A 9,525-nucleotide genomic window follows, 5' to 3' on the forward strand; every position below is an offset into this window, starting at 1 on the left:
GGAGGGCCGCTGGGGCCTTCGGCGGCCCCGGAGTTAAAATGGCCTCCTGCGGCCTTGGAGCGGAGCCGAGCCGCCCGCCACCGCCGTCCGGCAGGCCCCCAGTCCCCGCCTCCGCCTCTCCAGCCCCCACTCTTATCGTTCTCTCGCTCGGGAGATGGAGAGGGGATGGAAAGGACCTCTAGAGGAGTGTTGAGTCGCAGGCCCGTCGGCCTTTTCTCCGACGCCTCTCTTGGTCTTCCCCTTGTGCTCCAGCCCCCTGAGCCCAGATATGTGTCGTTGTCTAGGCACCTTCTCCTCCGTCCTGTTTCCCCTGCCTCCCCCCACCTGCGCCCCTAGTCCTGCAAACCCACTGCCGGCGTCACTGCTTTCATCTTTTTCCCTCAGTTTTCCACGTAGAGAGAGATGTTAATGTGCCAACCACCTGTGAATTGTGTAGTTCACTGGAAAAGATGTGCAAGTTTCTGGTGCTGATAAATGAGTGCACAGCCTTGTTTTAGCTACTGAGTTTAGGCTTCAGGTGGGCCAGTAATTCACCTTGGGGGTCTTTCGCCTTTGGGGAAAAGGAAACGCAATTGAGATTATACTGAGTCATTGCAATGCACTGGCTAAAATCTCTACCTTAAGGGAAGCTGTCAATTCCGAACTGTCTGTAGTTCATTATAAAGCTTTTCAAAGATAAAAACACAAAACTGGATGGATGTTTTATTGCTATTACACTTGAGTCATTCTGACACAGTCTCTTGATTTAGACCATAAGAGCACATGGCTCCTGAGTAGTAGTAAGCTTTATAATGTATAGATGTCCAGATGTATTCGGCTGGTTAGGTATTAGTTAAACCCAGATAGATTCCTTCCCCACCCCAATTTACTTAAGGGGACAGGTTGTGTAATGGAAAAGGGCATCAGTAGAGTCATACCATTTGAATGACAGTCTCTCTTGCTCTTGATTTTATGATGCTGGGGACAGCATACTTCTGGGTTTTCATTTTCTCCACCTGTAAAAATTAGTACTGGGTCAACTGTGTTTTGGGGTTGAAACTTCGAATTCTGAGAAAGTTGCCCTATATTATGCAGTCTTAGGATGCCATTTATTGCAAGAGACATCATTATTATATATGCTCCTGGGAAAAAAATCTGCCAATTAAAATAAGATGCAGTGTTTAAGACCCCATTGATTTTAAAATTTATAAGGGTATGTTATATTGACAAAATTTGTATTTTACTAATTGTTGAATGCATCATCATATGTGCCATTTTACAGCTGTCTTATCTTGAGGTCTGTATTGCAAAAAAGAACTGAGAGGACATTGTTACAGCAGAATTTGGGGGGCTTTTCAAATATTATTAAATCCTTTGCTTAAAAGTTGTAAAAACTATACAAAATTTCAATAATAAACCCTTTTAGAGTTAGTAATTTTTCTGAAGAGAAAAAAAGCCATTTTATTTTTCTGGGAAACGAGATAGCTAATTGGCATCTGTGCCATTAATCTACTGCTAGCAAGTACCATGTGTTCTAGAAAGGGCTGTTTTACATAGTATTTTTCTGTTTTCTTAGTATCAACTGAGTGATAGATTTGTTAAATCATTGGCTGCTCACTGAATAGTGATGGGTTTTTTTGTTGCAATTTAGAATTTTTTTTTTTCTAAATGCAGACAGAAATAAAGGGAGGTAGTATGAATTTAAAGATACTTGATTTTTTTGTGTAAAATACTTACATTTATATGTTTTATCCCAGTATGTGAAACTTACTACAGAATTTCTGTACCTAATATAACTACAGATAGAAACAAAGGAAGAAATATCAATTTAAAGAGACTTAATTTTAAAGATATTTACGTGTGTGTTATCCCAGAATAGAATACTCTTACAGAATTTTGTACCGAATATTTTGAATCCATTTCAGTAAACTGTAATAACAATCCAAATTACTGAATTGATCTGTGTATGTCTTAATGAGAAAATACTAGTCTTTGAATGCATGGTACCAAAACTAATTATTAAAGCTTTTTTGTCCTTGTACATATAGTTCATGAAAATTTCTTGCATTTATATAGGAGAAATCAGATCCAAGGATGCTAATACTTTGGCCAAGGAAGATGAATAAATAACATGAATAGCAAAGGCATATGCAAAAAAAAAAAAAAAAGCAGTTATGTTGTTGATTTTTCTTCTGGCTGGAAACAGTTCAACTTTCAGAGTGAAAGAACACAGCTTAGTTTGCTAATTTTGTTTTTGTTTTCTTAATTTGAAAGATCTGAAACCCAGGAATTCTAAGTACTTATGGAGTAAATGTTCTAAATTTTAATTCCAGTTCTTAGTTTTCTTGGTTAAAGTTGTGCAAAGTATTTGATTGAATTTATTTTAGGTCTAAGGATTATTTTTTGTTTTGGGTAATGCCAGGGCCTTATGCATGCTAGACAAATGCTTTACCACTGAACTACACCTCCAGCTTAATAGTAGATATTCACAGTGGCATACTGAAGATCAAGTTAAGATGTTATAAGGAGATCTTTAAATTTATTGTAATAACTTTTAGGTTTTATTTTTGGTAATGAGTATTGAACATTTTTGTGGTAAGCATTTACTTAGTCTTTGTGTTACATCCCATCATTCACTGTTTTTTTTCCTGTTTTATGTTGTTCGTAAAGGCATGTAAATAAACCCACTAAGCCATCTTTGCAAATGGAATCTTTTTATTTTCTTACCTTTCACAGATTTTATTCTCCCATGGGAAATTTTTATACACACAACACACAGACACACACACACATATATTTGTATGTTTATTTGTATGTTTTTATAGGACATTAATTTGTGAGTGTACAGGACAGAAAATCTCAGGCATGGTGAAAACATGGATGGTTTTCTGGCAGAAAGGGAACTTGGGTGGATAACCTACTTGAATGTAGCAGTTGTCTGTTAGAAAAAATACACTTTTAGAAATACAGGACTAATTTTATAATAAATTCTTGGGAAAAGAACTGTTTGAACAAAGAATGTGAAGGAAAATAATTCTCAATGGGAAAAAAAACTTTGTAATACTTTTTTTTTTTTTTTTTTAGAGAGAGAGAGAGAGAGAGAGAGAGAGAAAGAAGAGAATTTTTTAATATTTATTTTTTAGTTTTCGGCGGACACAACATCCTTGTTTGTATGTGGTGCTGAGGATCGAACCCGGGCCGCACGCATGCCAGGCGAGCGTGCTACCTCTTGAGCCACATCCCCAGCCCAACTTTGTAATACTTTAGGATCAAAAATCCTTTCCCCATTCCTTTGACAGGGCTACAGAATTTCTCATAGTACTTGAATTTTTCAAGGGGATTTGGAGTATATACAAATATATGTTATAAATTTTATCCATTCTATAATTAATAGGATGTAACCATTTACTTGAGAGTTTTAAGCAGCCAGTTTTGTTGCATCTATTCTTTTAGAAAAACCTTGGACATTCCTTGTTATTCTCCTATTAAGTCAAGACACTTGTCTGTTACCTAGATAACCTAAATCTTTTTTTTTAATATTATAAACTTTTAATCAATGGCAAGATGATTTTACATAGTACTGATTGTATTTCTGTTTTTGCTCGGCCTACTATATATGACTGAGAGAACTAAGATCAGCCTGGTTTATTTTGGCTCATGATTTCAGAGATTTCAGTCCTTGGTCAACTGACCCTGTTGACTTGGGGCCTGTGCAAAGCAATAACCTAAATCTTTACCTTGTACTTACATTAGTTTTCTTTGTCCTTTATATAACTCTTGGTGTGTCATTGATGTCTGAATGCTATTCTACCTTTAACATTTTTTTTTTTTACTATGTTTTATCTAGTATTTATTGAATCCAGAGACTTTAAATGTTACATAAACATGCAGCGTACTCCCATATTCTTAATTTTTGCAAATGTTAAACAATTTGTTGATGGACATTTAAATTAAGGATTTGCTAGTCCAACGAAGGAATCTTATCTAATGATTTTGAGATGTCTTTTGAGGCGTATGTTCCTAAATGATAAGTGTCTAAATATCACTAAGATAACTTTGGTTGGCTAACATTTAGCTTGGGTAGGTTGGTTAGCCAATGAGTTTATTTTTTTCTTTTTTCTTTTACACTTCCCAATATAGAGTTAAAAATATTATGTCTTGAAAGAAAGGATAAAAGTAATACTAGTAAGATCTAAAAGGATTAATCACTAACTGAGGAGGTGAAAAAACCAGGTGAACAGGTTTTTGAAACCAACCATGGTGGTGGAAATTTACTGGCTTTATGAAAAAATTATTTTTCCAACTTTTAAGTATATTGACTCTTCCATTGTTGAATCAGAGAGCCTAGAACATATCTTGTTTGGATAAATTTGAAATAATGAAAACAAACTTTCTTAAAAGGTAGTTGCAGTTGCTGTTGCATTTAATGATAGTTCCCTTATATGTTTTTAGAGCCTTTAGAGTAGTTGGAAGCCAGGCGCGGTAGTGTGCACCTGTAATCCCAGTGGTCCAGGAGACTGAAACAGGAGGATCTCAAGTTCAAAGCCAGCCTCAGCAATTTAGCAAGGCTCTTAGAAACTCAGTGAGACAGCACTAAATAAAATACAAAATAGGACTTGGGATGTGGCTCAGTGGTTGAGTGCCCTTGAGTTCAATCCCCAGTACCAAAAAAAAAAAAAAAGGTAATTGGAAAGTGCTAGAGTGTAGCTAAGTGGAAGAGCATGCTTAAAACGAAGGGTTTAATCCCCAACACTGCAAAAAATAAAAAAGGATTAGGTTGAGCCCAAATATCCCCACATAGAATGTTAAGGTGTATTTTTGAGTATGCTTTTGTACACTCCCTTATTATTTACTATGGTGAAAAGAGCATGACTTTTGGAGCTAGTTGGTCTTGGATTTGAATCCCAGCTTTATCTCTTCTGTTACTTGGCCAGGGCACTTAGCCTCTCTAACACTGTTTTCTCACCTAACTTGCCTTGAGCTGAAAATTAAATATAAAGTTTTCTAGCCTAGAACCTGGTTTTCAGTAAATATTCCAATCAATGCTGTAGTATTCCTACAAAGTTGATATTTGAATAACAATACTATAATGGTTTTTAAAAGCTCCTTGGTTAATATCGAATATACTTAATACATAGAATTTCATAGTCTCACAATAAAATTTTTTAAAAATAAGTGCTTCTATCCATTGGTGATAGGTTTCAATGTAATGAGAGGGAAGAAAGTTTTTCTTATATGCAGACAACATGAGTATTAAAATTATCAGACCAAAAAAAGTGAGAAATTATAAGAGCAGCACATTGGTAGGGTATAGTGGCACATACCTACAGTCCCAGTTGAGGCAGGAGGATTGCAAGTTCAAGGCCACCTTGGACAACATGGTAAGACCTTGTCTCAAAATAAAATACAGAAATGGCTGGGGTGTGTAGCTTGAGTAGTAGAGCACTTGTCTAGTATGCTTGAGGACTTTGGTTTAATCTCCAGTACTGCAAAAAAGAAAAACACGACTTTAAGTTCTCTGGACCTAAGATCAGGCAAAAGACAGTAGCATTCCTGTTGCAGCAATATTTTAATACTAATTTATTAGACCATTAAGTTTCAAGTAAGACCTGTTTAGATATAGCCATCAAACGTAAGTAGGAATAAAACAAATGAAACATGCAAAACACCTTAAGAAGAAAATACAATCAAATATAAAAGTTGTGGAAATAAAGGTTATATTCAAGGAAAAAAAATTAGTGCCATCAAGTTATTGACTACTAGTAGTCTATGTAAAATGTAATTCCAATAAAAATATCAAGATTTTTGGGTTAACTTGGGGGACTTTTATTGTTTGTAGTGAAGAACATAGTCCTGACAATCTGGTAAGAAATGATAAGCAAAGACTTGGAATATCAGATACCAAAACTTTATTTTTAAAAAAGTAATATTGACTCAGAGATAGACATAGATTGTTGGATTAAAACAAATTCCAGGGTTGGGGTTGTGGCTCAGTGGTAGAGTGCTCGCCTAGCATGCATGAGGCATTGGGTTCCATCCTCGGCACCACATGAAAATGCAAAATAAAGATATTGTGTCCACCAAAAATTAAAAAGTAAATATTTTAAAAACAACAACAAATTCCATAGATAGACCTATGCTTAAATATATAGTTAGTCAGAATGTATAGCTACTTAGAGGTATTTGTTTTTTAAAAAGCCACATTATTTTAGAAATATGCCAGCAGGTTAATATAGAAGAGTAGTAATTGTTATAATTACTGAGATACATCTTTATCCTATATTAAAGCTGAGGACTCATCTACTGTGCTTGTTTGTAAATTGTCCTTGACACCACTGTAGGATACAATATCAGTGTACGTTTTTCTGAGTATGGCATTTCTTAGTATTTCATGAAAGCCATGTGCAGTTCAGCTCTTCATTACTTGTAAAGATCAAATGAATGAAATAAACCCTAGCCTTTTGCTTTTGTTTTCTTTATACTCTGTATATTTGTAGGCCTGGGGTCATAGCATAGTAGTAGAACTCTTGCTTGCTACCATGTGCTCCCTGAACTCAACTCCAGCACTTTGTGGGGCTGGGAGGGGGAAGCATAGTCCCTTCTCTCAAGAAGTTTACATTTCTTGGGCAGGAGGGTAGGAACAGCTATTTGTACAAATAACTATGCCATGAAAACTTTTCATGAAATTCTGAAATGAGAAATTGGAAGATTCTGGCTATGGAGTTTGAGATAGATGTCATGGTTTTACATTTTGAAAATGGAGGGATTGTCAGTTTAGACAAAAGAGTTGTGTTGAGCCAAGACAGGAATGTGTAAATTGCCTTATGTGCTTGAAATTGGATGGGCTCTGAAGTTAGATTAAAAGCTGTATCTGGTTTCTTTTACCTGCCATGTAACTTTGAACAATATGGTCTCTTAGTAGTATTTTAGTTTCTTTACCTATAAATTGGAGATAATATTTTTTTTACCTCATAAAATTTAAGTTTTTTTTTTTTTTAATTTAGTTGTAGATGGACACAATATCTTTAATTTTTATTTATTTATTTTTATGTGGTGCTGAGGATCAAACCCGGGGCCTCATGAGTGCAAGGCAAGAGAGATACCACTGAGCCACAACCACAGCCCCTCCTAAGATTTAAAGTTTTAAGAACATTTATATATATATAAAAATAAAACTGCACATATAAGAAGATACTGAGTACACCTGTGTAACCTGCATCCAAATTAAATAAAACAAAACATTGTCAACACCTGGAGGCCTCTGCATTCTTCCATTGTGTTGTTTTGAAGATTCATTGTCATTCATAGTAGCTGGCATACATTGTATTCCCATCATTGTCAGCCATTATTCAGTAGGTGTTGGGAAATCGGATTCAAAAAAGGGATACAGGTTGGTAGCATAAATCTGAATATCTTCCATGTTGTGATGATCCCTACAGCTGTGACTTGGGACAAAATCAGAAAAGTACAGTTTCCGATTTGTTTTGAATGGATGAAAGAAAAATAGGGAAAGAATAAGCTATGTTTATAAAGTTGGGAAACATCTGTGTTTAAGGCAAAGCCAGAGAAAGAAAGAGATGCTGTCAAGTAATGTTCAAAAAGAAGTTAAAGACATAATACTTTTTTATTTGTTGTTGAACACAATGCCTTTATTTTATTTAATCCTACTTGGGGTTTGTTGGTGCTAAGGATCAAACCCAGGGCCTCTCGAGTATTAGGCAAGCGCTGTACCTCTGAGCCACAACCCCAGCCCAGACATAATACTTTTTTAGTTAAAAGAAAAACAAAAAAGGCCTTTAAACAATAACAATGAATTGCTATGATTTATGAAGATGGCTTTATAGCTTCTCTGACTAACCCCAACCCTGCCCACCCAATCTTTTTTTTTTTAACCATGAGCATAATGCTCTTTATAAAATGTAAATTTAGTCAAACACTCTTCTAATTAAATTATTGTTGGAGTGTCTGATTGTTTTTCTTTTAGAGGTGTCAGTGTCTGATCCCTTTCCCACATTATGAAATCCAAACATATCTGAAAATCTTCTATTAAGTTTGTTAAAAAAAAAAAAGTATAAAAACAGAATTGGTCAATGGCTACTTTCAGTTTTTTCATTTCTGTGAATAGTTGTATCATTCCTTGAAGTGATTTTAATATATTTGAGAAATGACAAAGTGTGTGTTTTTCTTGAGTACGGAGTTTTGGAGCACTTTTAGTTAACTTATGGTATCCATTAGCTTTTACTCTTTTTTAAGCACTTCTATTTTCACTTAGTTATAAGGATTTCCTGTAAAAATGTTTAGGCAATTGTACAATGTTTTAGATTTTTTTAAAACTATTTTTGGACATAATTGTACACAGTGAACAATTATTTAAATTTACCTTCATATTTACCGTTTTTTACTTAACATTCATTTTTTATGAGATCATTTTCGTTCTTCCTAAAGTAAATCAGAATTTCCTTTAGCGTTGATATAAGAGTAACTGAGTTTTTTTGTTGTTGCCTTTTAAAATCTCAATCTTTAAAAATGCCCTTATCCTTGAGTAGTCATCATTTAGTTTTTATAGGCAATTTTTTTCCTCCAGCTGTTTAAGAGTTTTTATCATGTTTACCATTTCACTTGAGTGTATGTTGGTATGAATTTCCTTTTATTTAATCCTACTTGGGGTTTATTGGGGCTCTCGAATATGAAGATTATCTTTTATTAATTTGGGGCTGGGCTGAGGTTGTGGCTCAGCAGTAGAGCGCTTGCCTAGCATGTGTGAGGACTTGGGTTCGATCCTCAGCACCACATAAAAACAAATAAATAAAATAAAGATATTGTGTCCAACTATAACTAAAAAAAAAAATTGGGGGACAATGTTTCTTTTCAGATATTTCTTTATTGTTTTTCTCCATTTGTAGTATGACTTAGTTGTAAATTAACACTTTTTATTCTGTCCTCCAGGTTTTCAATCTCTCATGTTTTTCATCTCTGTCTTTGTACATTCTGGGTAGTTTTTACAGTTCACTAGTTTTTTTGTTAACCATGTGTAGTTGGTTATGTAATGCCTTCCTGAGTTTCTGGTTGTGATTTATATATATATATATTACATTTAGTTTTGGAAATTCTGCTTGGTTTTTAAAAAATTTATCTGATTATTTTTGACCCATCTCTTGTTCCTTTATCTATTTTGTACCCAGTAATTCTAATACCTGTTGTCTTTTCAGAAATAAAATTTCTTTTTAATTCTGTGGATTCTTTTGTACATAGTAGCTTGTGTGCCTTATGGGGCTTGTGATTTTTTTTTTTTTTTTAAATTCATTTTTTGTTTATTGGAACATTTGTCTGCAACATGTAGAGAGAAAAACATATTTTGTAATCTGAACTACAGTGTAGAGTTAGATTAAACTAACTTCTTGGCTTCGATCCTGGTCAGATGTAAATCCTAGAACCTGAACATTGTGGTTAAAGGGGAAACTTTTATTTACACAGAGCCAAGGCTGAAGTTTTTTACAGTTTTCCCTTAAAGATGGAAGAGAGCTTTTTTTTTTTTTTTTTTTTTTT

The 9,525-nt window shown here is 34.6% G+C and overlaps 1 protein-coding gene across 2 annotated transcripts in view; it reads left to right on the forward strand.

The window, feature by feature from the left end:
- Positions 1-9,525, forward strand: part of Zfr (zinc finger RNA binding protein) — a 70,538-nt gene that overhangs the window by 1,048 nt on the left and 59,965 nt on the right. The gene's annotated exons all lie outside the window — the stretch shown is intronic.

Source organism: Marmota marmota, unplaced genomic scaffold (assembly GCF_001458135.2).
Source record: "Marmota marmota marmota unplaced genomic scaffold, marMar, whole genome shotgun sequence".
NCBI lineage: Eukaryota > Metazoa > Chordata > Mammalia > Rodentia > Sciuridae > Marmota > Marmota marmota.